The 24647-nt window shown below is 46.2% G+C and overlaps 1 long non-coding RNA gene and 1 pseudogene across 1 annotated transcript; one reads left to right on the forward strand and one right to left on the reverse strand.

Annotated features, from left to right (window-relative positions):
• Nucleotides 1-17580: 17580 nt before the first annotated feature.
• Nucleotides 17581-20580, reverse strand: LOC114628057 (annotated as a pseudogene).
• A 554-nt stretch (nt 20581-21134) lies between these two features.
• Nucleotides 21135-22680, forward strand: LOC114628080. The gene is made up of 3 exons (XR_003712444.1): nt 21135-21219; nt 21884-21963; nt 22375-22680. It is a non-coding gene; the product is annotated as an uncharacterized LOC114628080 (long non-coding RNA).
• The last annotated feature ends 1967 nt before the right edge of the window (nt 22681-24647 follow it).

Here is a 24647-nt window from a genome sequence, read left to right on the forward strand (position 1 = left end):
TATATGTATATGTATATGTATGGGACCATTCTTATTCAAGCCACCACATCAAGGCAGTTAAGATCTCTCCGGGGGGTGGGGAGGCTGGAGAGATGGCGCAGAGGTTAAGAGCACTGACTGCTCTCCAGGGGTCTTGAGTTCAATTCCCAGCAACCACATGGTAGCTCACAACCATCTGTAATGAGGTCCGATGCCCTCTTCTGATGTGTCTGAAGACAGCTACAGTATCCTCATATACAATAAATAAATCTTTTTTAAAAATCTCTCCAGAGGGCTGGAATGTATATAGCTCGGTTGGTGGAATGCTTGCGCAGCATACAGAAACCACAGAGTTCCATCCTTAGCACCTCATTGACTAGAAGCCGTGATGTATGCCTAAAATCCCAGAGAAGTGTAGATAAGAGAGTCAGAAGTTCAAAGTCATCCTCTGATACTCAGGGAGTTGGAGGCCAGCCTGGGATAGGATATACTGTCTCAAAACTAAATATTATTCAGGCCTGGAGTGGTGGCACACATCTTTAATCATCTCACTGGGAGGCAGAGGCAGGAGGATCTCTGTAAGCTTGAGGCCGGTCTAATCTACAAAGCATAGGGAGTTCCAAGAAAGCCAGGGCTACATAGTGAGACTCTGTCTCCAATAAATAAATAAATACAGCCAGGTGGTAGTACTGCATGCCTTTAGTCCCAGCACTCAGGAGGCAGAGACAGGTGGGCCAGCCTGGTCTACAGAGAGAGTTATAGGACAGTCAGGGCTACGCAGAGAAACTGGTCTTGAAAAGAAAGTAACTAAACAGATAAATAAATAACAAAAATTATCTAGAGCCTTTAAAGGCAATGTACCTTCTGTGGTTGTTTTTGTGAAGAGTAGTAGGGACAGATTTTTTAAATTTTAATTTAATAGTTTTTTATGTGTGTTTGTGTGTTTTCACATAGGGCGTGATCTCCATGTACAGGTATACATGTGTGTGGGGAGTGAGGAGGTCAGCGTTTGGGGGTGTTCGTCAGGAAACCACCCACATTGTTTCTTGAGATAGGGACTCTCAGGTGGAACTGGAGCTCACCCATTACAGTAGGCTGGCTAGCAGTGAGCCCCAGGGGTCCATCTGACTTAGCACCCCAGCCGTGGAGTTCCAAACTCACACTACCAAACCCAGCTTTTTACATATGTGCCGGGGATTGAACTCGGGTCTTTGTGCTTGGGCAGCAAACAGTTTACTAACTGAGCTATTTCCCTAGCCCCTAGATTACTTTTAAAGGCTCAATACCAGTTCATTCGTTCATTCATTCATTCACACATTCATTTATACATACATGCATCCATTCCCTTCCTCCTGTCTTTCCTTCCTTTGGCATGGAAATTGTCATCACTACCTTCTGACTTGAATCAGATTCTAGGTTCAAACAACAAAACCACTTGAGATGGTTATTCTTGTTTATCAACTTGACTACATCTGGAATTAACTAAAATCCAGGTGGCTAGGTAGACCTGTGAGGGTTTGTTTGTTTTTTGTTTATTTGTTTGTTTTTCTTAATTAAATCATTTGAAGTGAGAAGACACTTTTAATTCAGATCTTTTGAGGTGAGAAAATCTACCTTTGATCTGAGCCCCACCTTCTGCTGGCAGCCTATAGGAAGGACAAGGAAGAAGGAAGCGTTTGTTCTCTGCCTGCTCTCACCTCTAGCGAGTCCATTCCTTCTCTGGCATTAGAGCCTCCTTCTTCAGGATTCTGGTATATCATGAAGCCCAGCTGAGACATCCAGCCTCATGGACTAAACAACTGAATCCTTGGAGTCTCCATTGGTAGACAGCCGTTGTTAGACTAGCTGGACCACAGTCTGTGAGCCACTCTAATAAATCCTCTTTATAGGCAGATGATTGATTGGTTGGTTGATTGATGATTGATTGATACATAGATCGATCTTCATTCTATCAGTTCTTTCCTCTAGAGAAGCCTGACTACTAAACACTTCTGACATATGTTGGGGTGATTAGTGTGTCCAGAAGTGTAAACTCTTCAGCACTGAAAGTAGCTTTCTTTTGTTGTGCCCCACAAAGGGTTACTGGACAATTATACATTTTGTTAACGTGCCTTTATTTTTTCCAATAATTGATTTTTTTTTACTCACTTTCTATCCAGACCACAACCCCTGCCTCTCCTCCCTTCCCAGTCCCATCCTTACAAATCCCTCCCCCTACCTCCCCATTCCCCCCTTGGGCACCACCCCACCCTGGGGCATCTCATCCCAGCAGGCCTAAGCGCAACCTCTCCCATTGAGGCCCAACCAGGCAGTCCAGGTAGGGGAAGGGGATCCAATGACAGGGAAAAGACTCAGAGACAGCCCCTGCTCCACTTGTTAGGGGACCCGCATGAAGACCAAGCTGCACATTTGCTACAAATGTATAAAGGGTGTAGATCCAGCTCCTGCGTGCTCCCTGGTTGGTGGCCCAGGCTGTGTGCGCCCACATGGGCCCAGGTTAGTTGACTCTGTAGGTCTTCTTGTGGTGTCCTTCACCCCTCTGGCTTGCTCACTTCAGTCTCCACTCTTCCACAAGACTCCCCAAGCTCCACCTCATGGTTGGTTGTGGGTCTCTGCATCTGTTTCCATCCGCTGCTGGATGAAGCCTCTCAGAAGACAGTTATGCTAGGTTCCTGTCTGCAAGCATAGCAGAGTGTCGTTAATAGTGTCAGGGGTTGGCTCTCTCACATGGGTTGGGTGGGCCAGTCATTGTTTAGCCATTCCCTCAGTCTCTGCTCCGTCTTTATCCCTGTGCATCTTGTAGGCAAGATAAATTTTGGGTTGAAGGTTTTGAGAGTGGATTGATGTCTCCCTCTCTCCTCTGGAAGTCCTGCCTGGCTACAGGAAGTGGTCACTTCAGTCTCTATATCCCGTTCTGGTAGGAATCTCAGCTAGGGTCACATAGATTCCTAGTGTCACTCCCATCCCAAGCTTCTAGCTAGTCACCAGGGATTTCTCCCCTCCTGCCTGCTGATTTCTGTTCTCACTCCTAGCCCTCTCTTCCCTCCTCCCCACACCTGATCACCTTCCTCATTCCCCTCCTTACCCCTCATCCACCCAGTTCCCCCCCATCTATCCACTGCTGCCAATAACTATTTACTTCCCCTTCTGACTGAGATTCATGTACCCTCCCTTGGTCCCTCCTTATTACCCAGTTTCTTTGGGTCTGTGGATTGTAGCATGGTTAACCTGCCTTCAATGGCAGGAAAAGCTCCTTGCTTGGTAGTTAATTGAGTATCACAACCTCCTTGTCTTATCTCTTGACCTCATCACAAGGACAAGTAGAAAATATTCCTCCAAGGTCCCTCGGTGTTCAGTCTGAGATGCTAAGGATAGCTGTAAGCACCTTTGTCCCCTCAAAGTTTTTCCTGTGTGGAGCCTTTTGGCAACATCAACAGTAGAGTTGATTTTATACATGATTTTACAGACAGCCTTGGGAAAAAAAGATTTTATTTTTGTGTTTGAAACAAGGTCTTCCTTATTCCAGGCTGGTCTTGAACTCCTGATCTCCCTGATTTTATTGCCTGGATGCTGGAATAAGACATATGTGCCAAGATACTCAGCCAAAAAACAGTTATCTATTTAGTTTCTTTTAGAGACAAAGTCTCACAATGTGGTCCTGCTGACCTACAATTCCTGATCTTTTACCTCAGCCTCCAGGATGCTGGGATAACAGGCTTCTGCCATTACTCCTGACTAACAAAAACAACTTGTTACATCTCCTGAGACCAACCAGAAACAGATCAGGAATACTTGATATTAATGTCAAGGGTACCAGGAAAGCCTGGAGGTGCATACACTGTCCGGTCTGCCACTACTGCCATGTCTGTAATTGGCATACTGTTTTTTTTTTCTTTTGCCTGTTTCCAGACAAGAATGAGACACCCTATCTAGTTAGCTAGGGTGGAATTCAATCCAACATGAATGGAGCTCTTTTCAATCTCATGGGCTACCTGACTCCAGGCTACTCTGTTTCAGGCCTTCAAAGTCATAGCTCACTCATCAGGTAAGTTTTCTGAGTACTTTTGCTCAAGCACGAGGTAAAAGAAGAAAACATCTCCTGTATCAGTCTTTTAGGGGGCCTTCCTTGACACCTGGACAGATTCTTTGTATCTTATCAGCTCTTCTAAGAAATCACCTGGTCTTTTCTTCTGAGAATCAAGAGTAAACAGAACTCTGGAATGCTGTGCGTATGTGACCCTGACTCATTTAGCCTGTCTGATAGTTCAGCCACGAGCCTGTTTCTTTCGTCATAAGAAACAACACTGGCCCACTCCAAACTCACCAAGAACATGATGGCTCTGCTCCAGCCACCTTTGTAGCTCAAGGAATCTTAGGCACCAAGCCCAGAAGGTCTCTTTGCACAATTCTATAAGTGAGTGTCTCAAAAACCATGTGACTGTTCTAGGCCTCCAGAAGCAACTGATTCTTGGAAAGGGATTTTAACAAATAGCACTTAAACTGTATAAAACCCTGGGAATGGTCATCTCCGGAGGAACACTCCCTAGCTGGGGGTTACTTCCGAGGTCCCATCAGTGCTGCCTTCTAGAATGCTACAACTGCTCTGTTCCTTAGCTACCTTACAGAATGACTCTTTTTCAAGGGTCATGGTCCTTATCACTTCTTTCTGTATCACCTCTTTAATTGTATTCTCTGGACTCGTAACCAAAGACCGTGTGCTGCTTTGAGGGAAAACGGCTTTCATAGGCTCATTTGTTTGAATGTCAAATGAGTCAGGGTCACAGAGTCACATATACATAGAACTATTTTGGGGAAGGACTGGGGGTGTCTTGGAGGAGCTATGTCACTGTGGATGGTCTTTGAGGTTTTAAAAGACTAGCATCATTCCCAGAATATCTCTCTGCCTCCCGCTTGCAGATCTAGATGACAGCTCTCAGCTGCTCCTGCCCCTGTGCCTTTGTTCTGCCATCATGGACATGGACTCTAACCCTCTGAAAGTGTAAGCCCAATTAAAAGCCCCACCTTCGCACGCCTTTTTTTGTTTGTTTGGTTGGTTGGTTAGTTGTTTTGGTTTGGATTTGTGTTTTTTTTTTTTTTTGGCTTTGGGTTATTTTGGGTTTTGGGGTTTTTTTGTTTTGTTTTGTTTGTTTGTTTTTCGAGACAGGGTTTCTCTGTATAGCCCAGGCTATCCTGGAACTCACTCTGTAGACCAGGCTGGCCTTGAACTCAGAAATCCGCCTGCCTCTGCTTCCCAAGTGCTGGGACTAAAGGTGTGCGCCACCACTGCCCAGCAGGCTTTGGGGTTTTTTTTTGTTTTGGTTTGGTTTGGTTTGGTTTTTTGAGACAGGGTTTCTCTGTGTAGCCCTGGCTGTCCTGGAACTCACTCTGTAGACCAGGCTAGCCTCGAACTCTTGAACTCAGAAATCCGCCTGTCTCTGCCTCCCAAGTGCTGAGATTAAAGGCATGCGCCACCACTGCCCGGCTAGGCTTTGGGTTTTCAAGACAGGATTTCTCTGTATAATAACCTGGCTGCCCTGCAATTCACTCTGTAAACCAGATTTGCCTTGAACTCAAAGATCCACCTGTCTCTGCCTCCCAAATGCTGGGCCATCACACCTGGCTAAACACTTCCTTTTATATGTTGCTTTGGTCATGGTGTTTTATCACAGCAATAGAAAAGTAACTGATACAGGCCTCAAGTTCTAAATGCCAAGCATGTTGAGTTTTTTGGGTTTTATCATTGGTGGTGGTGGTGGTGGTGGTGGTGGTTTTTTTTGGTTTGGTTTGGTTTTCGTTTTTGAGACAGGATCTTACTATGTAGCCCTGGCTGGCCTCAAACTAAAAGATCTGTCTGCTTCTACCTCCTGATGGCTGGAACTAAAAGCATGTCACTGTGCCTGTCCCGTGTCCAAAGAGTCCTGATGATCCTTCATGCTAAGCATCTTGAGATGGACTGACACATCCTCATGGGAAATGTTCATTTGGAAATAAAGTGTTAAAGTGTTGGTGTATTTGTAATTAAGCACATCTGGGATTGTATTAGGTGCTAGGTATCTATTTCTAGGTAAAAATCCCTCTGTATTAATTCTGTTTCTATTGTTATGGTAAAACATAATGACCCAGGCAACTTCCAGAAGAAAAGATTTCGTCAAGCTTATGATTCCAGAGGAGTAAGCACTAGGGTTGGAGCAAGCCGACAGCTCACATCTTACTCACCAGCTCAAAACACACAGCTGACTAGCAATGGCTTTTAAAACCTCCAAACCTGCTCCCAGAGACACACTTCCTCCAGCACCTCCTAACCCTTTCCAGCCAGAACCATCAACTGAGAATAAAGTCTTCAAATCCCCGAGACTATGGGGGACATCTCATTCACACCACCAAGCCCTCCAAAATTTAGTAGCTTAAAACAACTCATTTACCACTCTCCACAGTTTAGGGGATGATATCAGGCATAGCTGAGCCGCTAAATTTGCCTGCAGTGAGATGGTGGATGAGGCCGGGAGGTGGTGGATGAGGCTGGGCTCCATGGAAACCTTTTGTCGCCTAAGCTGGACTGGCTGGAAGACACCCGTAGGATTCCTTGTGCACTAGAAGCACTAGAGCAGTCATGTTTCTTCCCTCTCCTACCCCATCCCACCCACCTCCCCTCTTTGTCTTTGGTTTTGATTTTTTTGCTTATGTTTTTTAAGGCAAGATATCACTGGGCTGGTCCCACATCCATAGCAACCCTTCTGCCTCTGTTCATAGTGATTACTGGTGTGAGGCGCCATGCCCAGCTTCAAGAATTCTTTCCAGCCAGCATGTAGTTCTTCACAAAAAAAGTTCTCTTTTTAAAATCCATGTTGATAAACCCAATCCCAGCCTACCCTCAATCACGCCCTGTCTTAAACCACAGTGACGTCAGTGCCATGGTTGTCTTTAGGAAGGCCACAGATTGTAAAGTCAACCAAACAAAAAGAGCTGCTGAGTAGCAGCACTGAGCCTGGAGTGCTCCGAGTAACACCAATGACAATGGCTCCAAGCCAGCTATGTGGCAGCCCTGCCTGTATCCATAGCACTTGGAAGGCTGAAGCACAACTGCAAATTGCAGGCCAGCCTGAGCCACACAAGACTCTGTTCCTATCCCCTAAGTGGGGGATCTTTGTCCTATTTCCGGTCCTAAAATTGTTTCTTTTATTTAGATTTAAATTACTTTATGTGTATTAGCATTTTGCCTAGATGTATGTGCACCATGTGTGTGCCCTTAGGTTCAGGAGAGGACAAGAGGTCCCCTGAAACTGGAGTTAGAGAAGTGGATGGTTGTGAGCCACCGTGTGGGTGCTGGGAATTGAATCCAGGTCCTCTGCACTAATGAGTGCTCTTAACTGCTGAGCCATCTTTTGGGAGTCTGTTTGTTTTTTAAAATTATTATTACAAAATGGCTTCTTGTTCCTACTAAGTTTTTCCAATAAAAGAGAGCTAGGGCCGGGCTGTAGCTCAGTTGGTGGGTGCTTACCTAGTATACAGAAAGCCCAAGTTTCCATCCCCAGCAGCACGGAGACTAGAAGCTCTGGTACATGCATCAAAAAGTCAAGGTCATCCTTGATTACATAGTTAAATTTGAGACCAGTCTGGGCTATACACACCCTGTATGAGAGAGAGAGAAAGAGGCGGGGGGGGGGGGAGCTCAGCAGATAAAAGCACTGGCTGCGTTTCAATCCCCGGAAGCCATAAGGAGGAAGCAAAGAACTGATTCCCAAAAGTTGTCCTCTGACTTCTACACACAAACTCATCACACAGAAATAAACACATAACTGTACTTTAAAAAGATCTAAAGAGAAAGCTAGGTATGGTGGTGGATGGATATCTATAATCCCTGCTGTTGGAAAAGAGGATTACTAGGAGTTCAAGGTTAGTCAGAGCTATATATATGGTGAGACCTTGACTAAAAAAAAAAAAAAAAAAAAAACCGGGGGGGGGGGGGTTAGTCATGCCATGAATTATAAAGAATTTTATGATCTAGCTTACAAATACAACACTGCTTTAGTTTTCTCCAAGCAGGGGGCTGGAGAAAGCTCCAAACCACAGAATTCAAAGTAATATTTACACACACACACACACAAAGAGAGAGAGAGAGAGAGAGAGAGAGAGAGAGAGAGAGAGAGAGAGTATATATCTGACTCTTGCCTGTTTGCTGACTTCTTCTTCTGTTTCTTTCTTATTTTTTTTTCATTTTTTCGATGTTTTTGGTTTTTTTGTTTTGCTTTTTGTTTTTTTTGTTTGTTTTTGTTTTTTTGAGACAGGGTTTCTCTGTATAGCCCTGGCTGTCCTAGAACTCACTCTGTAGACCAGGCTGGACTCCAACTCAGAAATCCACCTGCCTCTGCCTCCCAAGTGCTGAGATTAAAGGCGTGGGCCACCACCACCCGGCTATTTTTTATTTTATGTGTATGTGCATTTTGCCTGGATGGATATCTGTGCACCACATGTATATCTAGTGCCTGCAGATGTGTTGGATCCTCTTGAACTGGAATTAGAGATGCTTGTTACCTGCCACATGGGTCCTGAGAATTGAACCCCAGTTCTCTGGGAAGAGCAGCCACTGCTCTTAACCAGTGAGCTGTCTCTTTAACCCTTCATTGGCATCTTTGTATTGAATTGTATCAAACTTGAATTGTGGTTGGTGACATGGAAATATTGCTGTTGATGTGGGGATTCCAGAGCATTCTGTGTGGGTTTAGGACTGTGCTGTAGCCTGATAGTCAGTAAGACAAGAAATTTTCTACTTAAACACCAAAACCACCATCCCAGCTGGGTATTGTGAGACATGTTTTTAATCCCAACACTGAGGAAGCAGAGGCAGGCAGATCTCTGAGTTCTGAGGCCAGCCTGATCAACAGAACAAGCTCTAGGACAGCCAGAGTTACACAGAGAAATCCTGTCTCCAAAAAAAAAAAAAAAAAAGACAAAGCAAAACAAGTCACTGATCCACGTCAATGGCCAGTTTATCAGCACTGCTGACTGAGTTGGTGACCTCTGCAGTCATTGTCCACATGCATCTGCCTTTACTCTGTCCTTTTCTTTCAGAAGGTAGTACCCAAAGGCAATAGTGATGGCAGCTGCTCCCTCTAAACCTGCAGGCAATGCTCCCTTGTGATCTGTTTCTTTTGCACAGAAAATATGCTGGAGGGATCCTGTCAACATGTTGACATGTGACTTAGGACATCTTCCTGAGTTAAGGCCCCTCCCTTAGTCTGAGTGCTTTCTACCATGGGGATCTTACACAGTTTCTTACATATGTTATTGTAGCACTGAGATCCCCCAGCCTTCTTTTCTGGCCCTTGGACCACTCTCAGAACAGGCAAGGACTGTTCCCAGTAGACCAGTGGACCCAAGTGAGGACTTTGAACATGTCCCAGTTTAGTTTCTCAGAATATCGCCAACTGAGAGGGTGGAGGAAGATCACAGTATTCTGGAATGCTCTCTTCAAAGCCAGGGTACTAAAAGCTAAGCAGGCAAGCTACTTCGGTAACTTCCCAATAGTTCTGGCCACTTGCTGCTCTATAGGAGACTGGGCATATATGTTCAAATGGCTGCTATTTGAATGTGGCTAGCATGACCCTTGAGACTTTGGAAATGAATAGTCATCACTGAGAACCTTGACTCACTATAGGGATGAAGCAATGTGATAAGAGCAGAAAGTAATGACTGGGGGTGGCAAAGCCTCAGTCACCAGGTCAGTGTTAGAGACCAGAGTGCACAGTCTGGTAGTGGAAATGAAGGGTTTGCAGCTTCAAAGCACAATTCCACTGTGCCCAAGAGGCTGGACTTCAGAGAAGGTCCTGAGTATCTTTCATGTGCAGAGACTAAGCCTGGGAGAGGGAGTTGGGGCTCATCTGTGAAGACTTATGGCTCTTGGTCATACATTGAGAGCTGTCAATTGATCATCTGATTGATGGAAGGACTACCAGCATTACTAAACGGAAAAGTAGTAAGACCTGGGCTGGAAATGCGGCTCAGTGGTAGAATGCTTGCTTGGCATATAGAAGACCCTGAGTTCTAGATCCAGCAAGGGGGTGGTGGCCAAGCGATGCTGTCTGAGTTGATGTGGAAGGCAGTAACTAGGGGCAGGGAGTCCTGGGAGTCCCAGGGTTTCTGGAGTGATGGGCCAGGAATAGAGGTCATGGTTGAGTGGTAGGGAATGGTTGAGTGGTAGGGAATGGTTGAGTGGCAGGATGTGGAATCTGGGAAGAGATGGGAGAGAATAGGAAGAGTAGAGAAGTCTGCATCTTTCAGAAGATCCCTGAGGGTACCAGCCTGAGAGACTGTTTAGATGACTCCATTCACCAAGACCACAAATACATGAGGAAGATCTCTGTGGGAGGAAAGAATAAGCTATCCTGGGCTTGCTAACCTGAGAAGCCTGAAGACATGCCAGTGGAAAAGTCCAGCAGGCATTAGGAAATGGGTGAGAAGCAACTAACCATTTACTTGCCACATGATGCGGCTGCTGGAAGAAGCCCAACATTCATTCGTAGCTGCATAATATTTCACCAGAGGCACTTATTTGTACCTCATATTTTGAGGCTGGTACCAATAACTAAGTTCAATGGGTCCAAACGCATCAGTGAGGGTAGTAGGAGAACTGGAAATCATTAAATAAATACTTTTTAAAAACAAAACACTGAATATTAGCATTCCCCAGAAGACGGTTTGAATTCAGGGGCCAAAATACAAAACTGGAAGGCAGGAGGATTGAGAGATGGCTGTCAGTAAAGCCTTTACCATGCAAGCCGAGGACCTGAGTTCAGATCCTCAGTACCTACATAAAGCCCGGGAGTGCTGCAGAAGGACTGTGGAGAAGCCGAGACGGGAAGATCCTCTAACTCATGTGCTATCCAGCCCAGATGAATTGAGCTCCAGAGTCAGTCCTTGAGAGACCGTGTTTCAGAAAAGAAAGTGGACAGTGAATGGGGGAAATATGACACTAACATCTGGCCTCCACATGCACACACATGAACACATACAGAATACACAATAGTGTCTAGAGAGAGAGAGTGAACAAGTGCCAAAGGGACATCATTTCAAAGTCAAGTGCTGCCAGGCGGTGGTGGCGCACACCTTTAATCCCAGCACTTGGGAGGCAGAGGCAGGTGGATTTCTGAGTTTGAGGCCAGCCTGGTCTACAGAGTGAGTTCCAGGACAGCCAGGACTACACAGAGAAACCCTGTCTCAAAAAACCAAAACAAACAAACAAACGAACAAAACAAAGTCAAGTGTCAAGTAACTAGTTGCTGGATACAGACTTGCAGAAGTGGTACATGGGGTCTCACCAAATGAAAGCCAGGAATGAGCTGGAGAGTGAGAAGGGGGACAAAAGTGAGGAGACTTGAGGTAAAGGGATTGCACCCCATGTAGGAGGGTGCAACCTTTAATCCAACACCTAATAAGGGATCTAGGACCAAGGCCATCTCCTCACCCCATAGCCCCACCCAAGTTCTCAAAGCAGGACCTGGTAAAAGCCCTTCCTTGAAGCTACCTTATTTGGGGGACAGGTCCCAAGGAACAGGAGTGAGGGACAAGAAAGAATTCAACAGGGAAGGTAGGACAGCTGACCCCAGTACATCATCATTGTAGGTGATGGGACATTCTGAGCCACCACGTGAAAGTGTCTTGGAATTGCTGGCCTAGGTTAGGAATGAAATTGATGATAAAGCAAACATTGAGGACACAGGAGCTCTAGCTCCATCCCCAGTGAAGAAAACATAATTACCCTCTCTAGGGAAAAGGACATTGTTTACCCACGGCTGTCACAACAGGCCGCAAAGATTGCCCTCAGGGTGTTTGTACAAGTGTCAAAATGCTTCAGTGGATCCTCAGAGTCATCTGACCACAGAGGCCCTATGGCTAGAGAGATGTTCACTCGGGAGAGGAAAGTGCTGTAGTCCCTAGCTTTTCCACGCCCACCCTGGAGAAAGTAAAAGCCACTGTGCACTGAGGTCTGCTCCAAGATGGAGCTTCTAAAGGGAAAAGACACCTGGCTAATTGCCACAATGGCCAAAAGACAGTGCTGCTACACTGAGATTAGACTAACTCGGAACCCACAAGAGAAAAGATGCCCAAATGCTTCCTCAGCCCCCACAGGAGAGACACAACCCATTTAGGGCCTTTTTAGAGACTGTCCAAGAGGACTTGCCACAGTGGATGAGGCAGAGACCAAAACATAAAGAGGCAGACCGATAATAGGCCATGCTTGTGTCTCTGTTGTTAAGATTTGGGGAGGGTGGGGAGCCCCAGGGATGGGAATCTCTGAAAAGTCCATGGAAACTTCCTGATTCAGCTTCAGAGACCTGCTGGACTCCGAGAGAATTACTGTAAAAGACGTCTGGCGGGACTGGCCTACCCTCCACCCGCCCCTCCCTCAAGAACTTGGGGAGCAGGAAGTACAAGGTGGAGAAATTGATAGGAAGCTAGCTACACCCACTTCCTGCTGGATGATACCAAACCCAAGTGGGCCTGAGCTAAGGAAGGGAAAAGATAGGAAGACTTTCTTGGACAGGCTTTTCTAATCATGGAAGAGGCTGTTTGTGACTTTCAGGGGCCTATTAGAGTATTTCATGGGTTTAGGGATGTAGCTAGCAGCATCTGGCTTCCATTCCCAGAACCACAAAATACAGTACACCTTCCTGCAGATCAAACTGAAAAGGCACACTATCTGTTGGGAGATTTATTGAGGAATGGGGTTTACTTATCCAATGTAGAAGCCAAAATTCCTCAGAGAAACAGAAGCAGTAAAAGGTGTGTGCATGTATGAACTGGCTCATGCACACAACTGTGAGGGCTGACCAGTCCCCAGACTTGCAGTGTGCTTTGTGGGAGAGTCAGTGACATAGTGCTAACCCAAGTCCAAAGGTTTGAGCTACAGGAGAGTTAGTGGCCAGGTTCCAGTCCCAGTCCAAAGGTCTGAGATCTAGAAGAACAAATAGTATAGTGCCAGTCCAAATGACAGCAAACTGGAGACCTAGAGAGAGCTGATGCTTCAGTGTGAGTCTGAAATCAGGAGCAAAATAAGACAGTATTCTCCACCCAGCTCGAAGACGGGGAGAAGGAATTGGCTCTAAGGGTATGGGGCATGTCAGCTTTTTTGCTGAAATGAAGCTCTCAACTGATTGGATGAGGCCTGCCCACATTGAGAAGGCCAATTTGCTTAATTTAAATCTATTAATTTAAGTGTTAATATTATCAAAAGATGCCTTCAGAGAAACACTTAGGATAATGTTTGGCCAAATATTTGGATACCCAATGGCTTGGGCAAGTTTACACAAAATTATTAATCCAGTTTAAGGATAGTGAGTGGATTTTATTTTTATAACAGTTGTGTGTGTGAGAGAGAGACAGAGAGACAGAGACAAAGAGAAAATGTGTGTGCGTGTGCGTGTGCGTGTGTGTGTGTGTGTGTGTGTGAAAGAGAGAGAGAGATGGTGCAAGTAAGGCACCCAGGACAATTTACAGAAGTAAATTGGTTCTCTCCTTCCACCGTGTGAATTCTGAGAATCAAAGGGAAGCAGTTGAGCCAGGCTCCTTTACCCGCTGAGCCATCTCACCAGCCCAGCTGAATGGGCTTTAATGGGAACAATGTCTCATTCTTTACAGGTCAGGCAGAGACAGCATCCGGATCCGGTTACATCCTTAAAAACTAGCACTCTTACTCTTCCCCACCTTGCCCTACCCTTCTCTCTCTGGGCAAGCCTTCCGTCTTCCTCCATTTTTAGTGGAGTGTTTTTATAAGCCAGGCTAGCCCAGAACTCACAGCTCTCCTTCCTCTGCCTGCTACTGTTAGGATTACAAGTGTGCCCCACTACACCCAGGTTCGTCCTCTGTTTTAACACTTAGTACCTTCCTGGCTCTCTGGCTGAAGCTCTGCTCTGTAATTTACAGGTAGCCCTAGAGCGATTCCCCCATAGTCCTAACCTTAATGACTCCGGATGGCCATGGCGGCAGCTACAACAACACTAACTCTCTCCCTCTGGCTGAGTGGCCATACCCTCTCCTGAAACAGCCTGGTGATTACTTTAACATTCAAGCAGCAATCCGTCAGAGATCCCAGTCTGCATTCTAGTGGCTTAGCTGGCATGTGACAACCCAGGGGAACTAACTAGGTCATGTTTTTCGTTTTCCTACACAGCTTTAACCAAGATTCCAAAAGGCTTTCTTTGTATCCAGTAGCTCCAGCAGTTGCAAATCCTCTCCAGGAGTTCCTTCAAGCCAGAATCTTTTTGGCCTCATCCGTTTCAGGCTGGATAGAGGAAAGAAATATTTATGAGACTTGGTCTCTGCCTTGGGGAGAAATAAACCCATAATCACTACTCTGTGCTCTGAGACTTGATGATCTAGAGGAACAAAGGGCATGCGTGTGCGCATGTGCGCAGCTCCGCCCCTGCCCCCAACATCCCCCCCCAAGGGGGGCACAAATCCCTCCCCCACTGCGCAGCCCTGGATCTGAGTTCTGCCTGAGTGATTGAGGGAGGACTCTCAGCAGGCTGTTGGAGGCGAGAAAAGCCAGGCAGGGATATGGCTTCTGCATCTAGACTCAGCCTGATCCCACCAGGAGCTCAGGACTAGACCCTGCATCCCAGCATCTGCTCGACTCCATCTTAAGAGTTAAAGCGTATTGCCCACTCCTGAACACAACTTCCTGATGTACTTAGGGTTTTTGGCTTTGTGCTTGCAAGGGAGTTCAGCCACTTTCTGATCTTGATACTGTGCTATGTGGTTCTAATAGCACCATCAAAATTAATTGGGCAAGAGAGGCACCGTGGGCTACTCTGCTGCGCCGCAGCGGCAGCTGCAGCCGCACAGGAAAAGAAGCGATGGGTATCAAGGTCGAGCGAGACCTTGGCTGGAGACAAAGCTGGACAGGATGGTGGGAAGACTAAAACAAGATCTCACTATATAGGCTAGGCTAACCTCAAAACTCGTGTTCCTCCTACCTGCCTTTACGTCCGAGTGCTGGAATTACAGGCATGTACCGCCATGCCAGGCTTGTTACTCCATTTCTTTCTTTTAATTAAAAAAAAAAAAAGCGCGTGTGTCTTTTTTTGTGTGATGAGGGAGTGGGTGGGGGAGGGCATGTGGAGATCAAAGAACACAGCTTTGTGCAGTCCGTTCTCTCCTTTATGTCGGTGCCAGGGATGGGATTCATTGTAAGCGCTTTATCCACTGAGATATCTGGTCGGCCCTTGATATTTTGTTTCTTATTGCTGTTATTTTACACCCAGAAGATTGTACCTTTCATCTAATTTTCCAAATTCGCCAGCAGATTGTTCACAGTGATTACATGTGCTTTTCCAATGTCTTAGAAGTACCGTTTTCCTCCCCGCGGTGCTGGCTCCCATCCATCTTGTGACGCTGGGGCTGCAGGGATGACTTCCTGGCCGTGCTTTGGAATGCTAGCCTAAATAAGCATATTGTCCGTTTACTGATAAGATGGGAAGGCTTTACCAGGTACAGGGAGGAAGCTAGGGTTCTCACAGCTTGTAAAGGACATTTAATTTAGTTCTTTCTCCAACAGGAAACATAAGTCTGCAGAAAATACTGCTTGGTTTTGTCATCACCTGGCTTAAAATGTCCCCTTAGCACTGAATTCAAATTACTTGGCCAGACTTTCAAGATCCTAAGGAATCGGCCATCCATAAATCACCGCCCGGTGTGGAACTTAGAGCTAGCAAAACTGCCAGAGACAAGGGCGCTCTTCAAGGGAAAGGTGCCTCCAGTGAGCTTACAAGTGAGAATAAGGCAAGCAAGGTGAACTGATGCTAATCTGTAAAGCACAGTTGCAGACACAAGCAGGAGGCCTTTTAAAGTTGTTCTCAACCCCCTTTGAGGGTTGACCAACCCTTTTATAGGAGTCAGAGTCGTCTAAGAGCATCGGAAAACACAGATATTTACAATTCATAACAGTAGCAAAATTGCAGTTATGAAGTAGCAACAAAAATAATTTTATGGTTCTTGGTCACCACAACATGGGGAACGTATTCTCAGCATTAGGAAGGCTGAGGACCACTAGTAGAGAAAGGGAAGTTAGACCAGTTCCAGGAGCCAAGAAACCTTGGCAAGTGGGGAGGGGAAGAGAGGTTAGTGAGGTTTCCGCAACATAAACTGCTTAGTGGAATGCAAACACAAAGGCTCTGAGGCTAGAAGCCCAGCTGGAGCCTGAACAGGAGGGGCCATCCCAGAGGCCATTTTCTTATAGCTGAGACTTGGAAAAAGAGGAGATATGCCTAACAGGAGTTAAACTCATCAGGAGTAAACTAGAAACTAGAAAGACTTAAAAAGATTAACTGATGGTCTTTTATATAAGGATACAGTTTTGGGGCTGAGGATGTCGCTCCGTGATAGTGTTAAAGTTTACTCTGTTGCTAAGTATTGTAATGCTAAATACTGCCTCACCCCCCCAGGCCCAGTTGCCCCAAGGATTAGAGAATCTGCACGTAGATCCCAGTAACAATATGTGACCTTGCCTCCCAAGTTATCCCTGATTGGTTAATAAAGATCCCTACAGCCTATAGCTGGGCAGAATTGAGATACGCTGGGCTTCGGGGTTGGAGGGGAACCACAAGGGGAAGGAGAAGGAGGAGGAGGAGGAGGAGGAGGAGGAGGAGGAGGAGGAGGAGAAAGGAAGGAGGGGAGAAGGGTTAGGTGAATCATAAAGGGCAGCCCAGACAGAACATGGAAAATTATAATTTGGGGTTATAGAGTCTAATAGCTTAGAGGGTAGATATCTGCCCAGCTCGAGTGCTGGTTAAAGCTTACTGTAAATATAAAAGGTGTGTGCTTTCTATCTGGGAATTGAATGATCAAAGGTGGGGTAGAAACCCAATTGAGATTAAATATTTTCTACAATAATATAGTTGTGCGTATTTTCTTTTGTTTTGTGGCACTACCAATTAGTGAATCAACCCCGGGGCCTCACACACTCACCATACACTACCTCTGAGCCATATTCCAGCTTCAAGAATGTATCCTTTTCTGTCATTGTTTTGTGTTTTTGGGGGGAGGGGGGGCCTATGGCTTCCACTATTTTCCCCTACCCCTCAAAACAGGGTTTCTTTGTGTGTTCGCTCTGGCTGTCTTGGAACTTGCTTTGTAGACCAGGCTGGCCTTGAACTCACTGACCGGGACTACGGCCCTGGCCCAGAGCTCCAAACCAGAAGCAATAAGCAACAGGGGTGATGGGCTGGCGGTATTCCTCCAACATCACCAAACCCATAAAATGAGGCTCTCGAATCCTTCCAGGGCCAGACCATGGCTTGGGTCCTTCAGGTTAACCCTGGTATCCCTGGCTGTATCTCTCAGAGCAAGGTAACCATTGAGGGTCTAGAGGGAATAGCCAGCTGAGTACAGACAGACAAACTCAAATGGAAGGAGTCTGGCACACGGACACGTGTTGTCCAGCTGGAGATATGACGCAATGAAGGCAGGCTGGGGGGGGGGGGAGGAGGCTGGAGGCAGGATTGCAGCAATGCGGGAGTGCAGCCCCAGGGTTCTGTCCTGAGTGGCTGGTCAGGTATCAGCTGGCAGTCTCCAGGTGGCATTCCTGACCCAAGCCTGGCTGAGGGCTCACACTTTATGTGTCCTCCTGGTGAGCTGGGTCTCCTCATCTACCAGCTTGGATATGAGGTGCTCTTTGTAGGCCAGGATATTGCCAGGTCATTTGGTGATGGTCTGCTTCTCATAGACCCAAATCTCCTGTGCAACCTGCTGGATGAGTCTGAAATCATGGCTAACTAGCATCATGCCACTCTCAAACTCATTGAAAGTGCCTGCCAGTGCATCAGTGGTCTCCATTCCAGGTGATTGGTACACTCGTCCAGAAAGAGGATGTGAGGGTTCTGCCAGGCTAGCCAGGCCAGACACACTTGACACTTCTGCCCATCTCACAGGTCCTGGATTGGGCTCACCTGCGTTTCCCCATGAGGCCGTATCTCCGAGTGATCTTTGTCATCTCCTCTGTCTCCTTGATCTCTGGGTAGCACTTCATCATGTACTCCAATGGTGATGGGTCCAGGTCCAGCTGTTCTTTTAAGTGGTGATGTAACTAACCCTCTATTGTGACATGAGAATGGTTCTAGATCATTCCAACTTTGGGCAGAAGCTCTCCAGTTAGCCGCTTCAAAATAGTGGAGTTCCCTGCCCTGTTGGGTCTCTCCAGAGCCACTCATGTGTCAAGGTCACTGCCAAATTCTAGATTATTGTAGATGGAATTACATACTGATCATAACTACCCATAGAATACTTCAGTTTCTTGTTGTGGGTGATATCGGTACAGACCCCATTCAGAAAGTCCTGGGAATGGGACACAAGGACCACGATATGCTTGAAAGTTTCTCTTCCAGCCACACAGAAACATCCAGGTCCAGGTGGTTAGTAGGCTCATCCAGAAGCAGCGTGAAGAGCTGAATAAAGAAGGCTCTGGCAAGAGCAAGTCTCATCTGCCAGCCACCACTGAAGTCTTTCAGCTTATTTCACTGCAGGGCCTCTTGAGGTCCTCATCTCAGCTTTATGGGCATCCAGCTCTTCCGGCTGCTCATCGAGTTCCATGAACATCTATCTCACACTCCACACCCTCACGAGCTAACTAAGCGTGCTCGGCCCCCCTCTCCAGGTGAGAGAGGTTGATAATGTGGATGTCAGTCTGTCAATCTGTCAGTCCTGCTGGGGTGAGAGGCCAGGATGCCCGGTTTGAGTAGCAGCTTTCTTCAGCAAATCCACTTCTCCATCACCCTGCCATTGGCTTCTTCATTTTTCTCCTTTGCCACCTTTGCATGTTCTGTGACAGCATCTCCATCATCTTCTTGTCCCTTTTGGGATCAGTCATCTCTAGACCTATCTCATCTTCTCAAACTGACACTGTCTCCACCACTTCCAATTCCTTTCTCCTCCGTGCCAACTATTGTTTTCCAGTCTGTCTTTATGAAACTGTCTATTCAAGGAACATCAGTTAAGAGGCAGGCAGATTTCTGAGTTTGAGGCCAGCCTGGTCTACAGAGTGAGTTCCAGGACAGCCAGGGGTACACAGAGAAACCATATCTCAAAAAAAAAAAAGAACCTCAGTTAAGTCAATATTTGTCTTCAATATATATCCATGGCATGGCAAATGTGACTTTCCTTCCTTTTTAAGGCTGGATAAAGTGGCGTGTAGTGGTGCACAGCTTTAATCCCACCGCTCGGGAGGCAGAGGCCAGCCTGGTCTACAGAGTGAGTCCCAGAACAGCCAGGGCTACACACACACACACACACACACACACACACCACACACACATACACAAAACCCCTGTCTCAAAAAATTAACTAATAATAATAATTTTAAAAGTATTTGAAGGACTGGAAATGCTTTTCAGTTGGTAGAACATGTCCCTAGCATGCAGAGTTTTGGGTTCCCTCTGCAGCACTCCATTACTGGGTATAGTGGTCCACACCTGTAAAGCTAACACTTGGGAACTGGGGGCAGGACACTCAGCAATTCAAGATTGGCTTCTAGCTACATAATGAGTTGGAGACTAACATGAGTTACACAAGACCCTACTCAAAAAAAAAAAAAAAACAAAAAAACAGACAGACAGGTAAGGTAATACCATCACTCAGGACTCTGATAAAGGAGGATGGGACAATTGGAAATTCAAGGAATGTCTGCTTTATACAACAAGTTAAAAGCCAACCTGTGCAATTTAGTAAGACAAAAAAGAAGGGCAGGGCTGTGTGGCTCAGTGGTCGAGTGCTTGCCTAGCATGCATACTAAGAAACTGGGTTTGATTCCCCATACCACACACACAAAGACTAAAATGGAAAGTTTCACATTTTAATAGTTTAAACATTTTATAAAAGTTAACAAAAATAGTATATGTATTTTACCACAATAAGAAACAAATTTAGAGCCAGGCGGTGGTTGGCGCATGCCTTTAATCCCAGCACTTGGGAGGCAGAGGCAGGCGGATTTCTGAGTTCAAGGCCAGCCTGGTCTACAGAGTGAGTTCCAGGACAGCCAGAGCTACACAGAGAAACCCTGTCTCGGAAAAAAAAAAAAAAAGAAAGAAACAAATTTAGGGCTGTGACTAAAGTTGAGTGGCTGATTATTTGCTTAGCATGTGTGAGGCCTCAAGTTCAATTCCAACACACATACACACACAAAGAAAGAAAGGTTTTACACACTAATTGTTTTTTGGTTTTTTGTTTTGGTTTTTCGAGACAGGGTTTCTCTGTGTAGTCCTGGCCGTCCTGGAACTCACTCTGTAGACCAGGCTGGTCTCAAACTCAGAAATCCGCCTGCCTCTGCCTTCCAAGTGCTGGGATTAAAGGCGTGTGCCACCACTGCCCGGCACACTAATTGTTTTTATTGAGAAAATACATACATATTCTGACAAACATAGGCCAGAGTGAGCTGTGGCCATTTCCAGACGGTGGAAACACAGAGAATAGTCTGTACTGTACATTTCCACATTCCCAGAATGTCTGATGATGAGCATATAATCTTGTAATCATAAAATGATTAGAGATGGAAAAAAATCAGACAGAGGGGATACCAGGCAATGGATTAGCATGAGAAGCACTTGGGCTCTCCATGTCCTAGAGGGTTTTCCTTCCTTACTGGGGGGATTTGCTTTCCCACATGTTCCCCTAAGGATAACTAAGGGCGAATGGAGAGCAGAGAGAAGGGCAGGGTTCTGGGGATGCTGAGTCACAGGTGCAGATAGCAATTTTCCTTATGAGACCAAAAAGAACTTGGGGCTAGCAGGCACCAGAGCAGGAACACTCGGTCTCCGCTGTCCTTAATCCCCACCTCTATAGCCTGAAGGAGGTTGAAGTGCCTCAGGGTACCACAACTATGACTCACAAGCAGGGGCCCTGAGACACAGGCTCCTGCCTGGAATGTGACCACTGTGGCCTCTCCACCGTATTATTGAGGACCCATCTAGACAGTTAGTGTGTGCACGCTGCACAGGGCTGAGAAGGAGCTGGCATCATCGGAAATGTTTGTTCCTCTGCTGCGCTCCCAGGTTGCTAGGGTAAGATCCATAAACAATGCCTGGCTTCTGTACTTCATTCCTGATTAATGAGGGCCAGCTTTCTGCTTAACAATCGTTGGACAGGATCCAGGCAGCTCCCCTGCTCCTCCTAACAGAGGCCTCAAAGCTCTCTCTGCGCTCTATCCGCCCTCCCTACACAGTGGTTAACTGGGGCCTTTTCCTCTCCTGTGGCCTGGTGAGCTGGCCTGGCCTTGTCACTCAGCTATCTCCAGTCATGAGTGTCTCCACCCAAATATAGGTCCTTCCAGAAGCTGTCATCTAAGTGGCAGTGTGCTTGCTGAGGTTGGACATGAGTCTGTCTCACCTGTCAACATTTCCTAGGCCTTTCTGGTGTTTGCATTGCTTTGGCTTTTCTGTTTTGTTGTTGTTGTTTTTTCATATTTTGTTTTATTTGTTGTGTTCTGTTTTGTTTTAGTTGGTTAGTATTGTTGTTGTTGTTATTGTTTGATTATTGAGACAGGGTTTCTCTGTGTAATAGGCCAGGCTGGCTGTCCTGGATTTGCTTTGTAGATCCCCCTGCCTCTGCCTCCCCCTCCCAAGTGCTGGGACTAAAGGTGTGCCCCACCATACCTGGCCTTTGACATTCATTTGTGGGCTTTTTGTTGTTTTGGTTTCTTGAGACAGGGTTTTATATAGTTCAGGCCTGGCCCATAGCAGAACATCTTATGAACTTCTGATGGTCCTGCTTCTACCTCTTGAATTCTAGATTAAAAGTGTGCACTATTTCATCCAGGGTCTCTTTGCATCTTACTGAACACCCTACTAACCTTGAGCATTCTGAGCCCCCTTAGGCCTTTCTAGATTTCCCTGATCTCTCATGCTTTCTCTCTCTCCCACAGATGAGTCATCCTCAAAGACTGTGGTTCATACCAGTTGTTTCTGAAAAACTCTTTGGCCGAGTGCTCACCACATAGCTCAGGTTGGTCTCAAAATCATGGCTATCCCCCCTGCCTTAGATCCTCCAGTGCCTGGATTACAAACATATGCCACATGGCACAACTTGGCCTGTTGTTTTGTTTTGATTTGGATGCTGGGGATTGAACCCAGACCTTTGCACATGCTAGACAAGCAATCTATGTATTCTTTTCCTTTTTACGGATACGTACGTGTGTAAGCATGTGTGCGCAGGAGCAGGCAGAGGTTAGAAGAGAGCACCAGATCCCCTGGAACTGGAGTTACAGGCAGCTGCAAACTGCCATTTTGGTGCCGGGAATAGAACCTGTATTCAGTCCCCTGCTTGGATTCTTTAAAAACTAATTTTATTAGAGAATACATTACTTCCTTTCAGATCTATGCGGATATGCGAAGTATTTCCTTTATCCCTCTCCAGAAGAGAAAAGGAAACAGAAGTGGGGCCTGATACAGAACTCCAACTCCTATTAATGGATGTGAAGTGCCCAGGATGTCATAAAATCAGCCTAGTCTTCAGCCATAAACAAAGGGCAGTCTCGTGTGTTGGCTGCAGCATTGCCCTGTCAGCCTACAGAAGGACAAGCAAGGCTGACTGCTCCTGCAGGACACAGTACTCAAAGCACCTTGGTTCATGATGAGTGGGGAGTTATCCCAATTAACACATCAGAGATTTAAAAAAAAACAGCATTGTTTCAAATGAGATAAGTTTTAAATATCTATTTTGATGAATTTGGGGTTTAGGGAGTGTGTGGTTTGGTTTTCATTTTGCTATGGAGCCCGAGAGCCGGAACATCAACCTAAAACCAAGGGCACGTTCCTTCTATAGGCCATGATGCCCACCTTTTCCTATTAAGAGTCCTCACACTCCAAATAAAGGATCCTGGAAGACCAAATGACATCTGTGTGTGTATGTGTTGTGCTAGGACTAGAACCCAGGACTCCAGTACATTAGGCAAGCGCTCTACCACTGAGGCAGCGATAGACACGCCTGTGTGTCGCCCTCCTCTCTGCCTTCCCCACCACCATTCCTGCAGCTTTGTGTTTCCCAGCCTCCTACCAGTTGGAGATGAACACTACCACATCAGTGAGGGTTGCTGGATAGGCCTTCCTGGGCAGGCCTTTTGCCGTGTGTCGTGTACATGAATTTGGTGAACTGACGTGGTGGTGGGAATGCGAACACTCTCCATAGGTTCATATATTAGAATGCTTGGTCCTCCCCCCAACCCCGTTTGGGGAGGATTAGGAAGTGTGACCTTATTGGAAGAGGTGTGTCACTGGGGCAGACTTTGTGGTCCAAAAGACTCCAGTGGTCTCTAGTGTGTGTGGTGTCTGCCTCCTGCTTGTGTTTAAAGATGTGACTCTTCCCTGGTGCTCCTCCTCTACCAGCATGGATTCCTGAATCATGAACCCCCAGAAATCAGAAATTCCAAATTCTTCCTGCCTGACTGCCTTCCTTTCTTTTCTTCTTCTTCCTTTTCTTCCCCTCCTCCTTCCTTCCTTCTTCCTTCTTCTCCTTTCTTGTGAGGGTGGGGTGGGTTGTGGCTGTTCTAAAACTATGTAGACCTTGAACTCCCAGAAATTAGCCTGTCAATGCCTCCTATAAGCTACACTAAAGTCAGGTGCTACTGAACTCATTCTTCATTATGCTATCTTATCACAGCAATAACAGTCATGTACTGTTTGAGCTCACTGAGCAGTGGAAGTAGAATTGAACCATTTCAGACCCAAGCAGATCCACATCATAGCAAGTGTCCTCCAAGACCCCTTGTCTGGGGATTTACCTAAGCCCCCTAAATCTGTAACAGGGACGAAAGAGAACAGAAAAATTGGCCAAGAGTAAAACCAGCATGTCCTTAGAGACAGGTAGAGGGTAAGCCATTTCCCCCGGAGGTTTGCCCATGATCTGAAAATGCTGGCAGTAGGGAAGGGAAACTCACCCACATGAGAACTCCAGCTGGCTACCTCCCCTCCCAAGGTGCATTTCTGCCAGGGTTTGTTGTCCCGTCTGATTATAGGTAGGAGTGTCACTGTATAGCTCTGACTGGCTTAAACTCTCTATGTAGAACAGGCTGGCATAGAACTCACAGAGAGCCACCCCTGCCTCTGCCTCTTGAGTGTAAGAATTAATGGCATGCAATACCATACTGGTTTGCTGGAATTTTTGATTACCCAGTTTAATGATGTTTTGTTCTTTGTCTGTCAATCAATCACCTATCACTCACTATTTATTTTGGTTTTACTTTGGTTTCCTTCATAAACTCATTCAAAACCAAAAGAATTAGCCTGGTGATGGTGATACGTGCCACTAATCCCAGAACTCTGGAGGTAGGCAGATATCTTGAATTCAGGGCCAGCCTAGTCAACAGAGTGAGTTCTAGGACAGCCAGGGCTACACAGAAAAATCTTGTCTTGAAAAGCCAATAGGGGGAATACTGTGTTACTTAAGACACTGGTTTATTAAAGACATTGCAACCCCTCCCTATAAGGAGATCCATTTATGTATCATGAGACACCGAGGGCCCAACCCACAGCCAATACCATGAGATGGCCATCTTGGAAGTGGCTCCTTCAGCCTCTGTTCAGTTGTCAAGAGTATATATACATGTGTGTGTAGATACATCCATACACATATACATATGTGTCTATACACACACACACACACACACACACACACACACACACACATATATA

Source organism: Grammomys surdaster, unplaced genomic scaffold (genome assembly GCF_004785775.1).
Source record: "Grammomys surdaster isolate TR1022 unplaced genomic scaffold, NIH_TR_1.0 263, whole genome shotgun sequence".
Lineage (NCBI taxonomy): Eukaryota > Metazoa > Chordata > Mammalia > Rodentia > Muridae > Grammomys > Grammomys surdaster.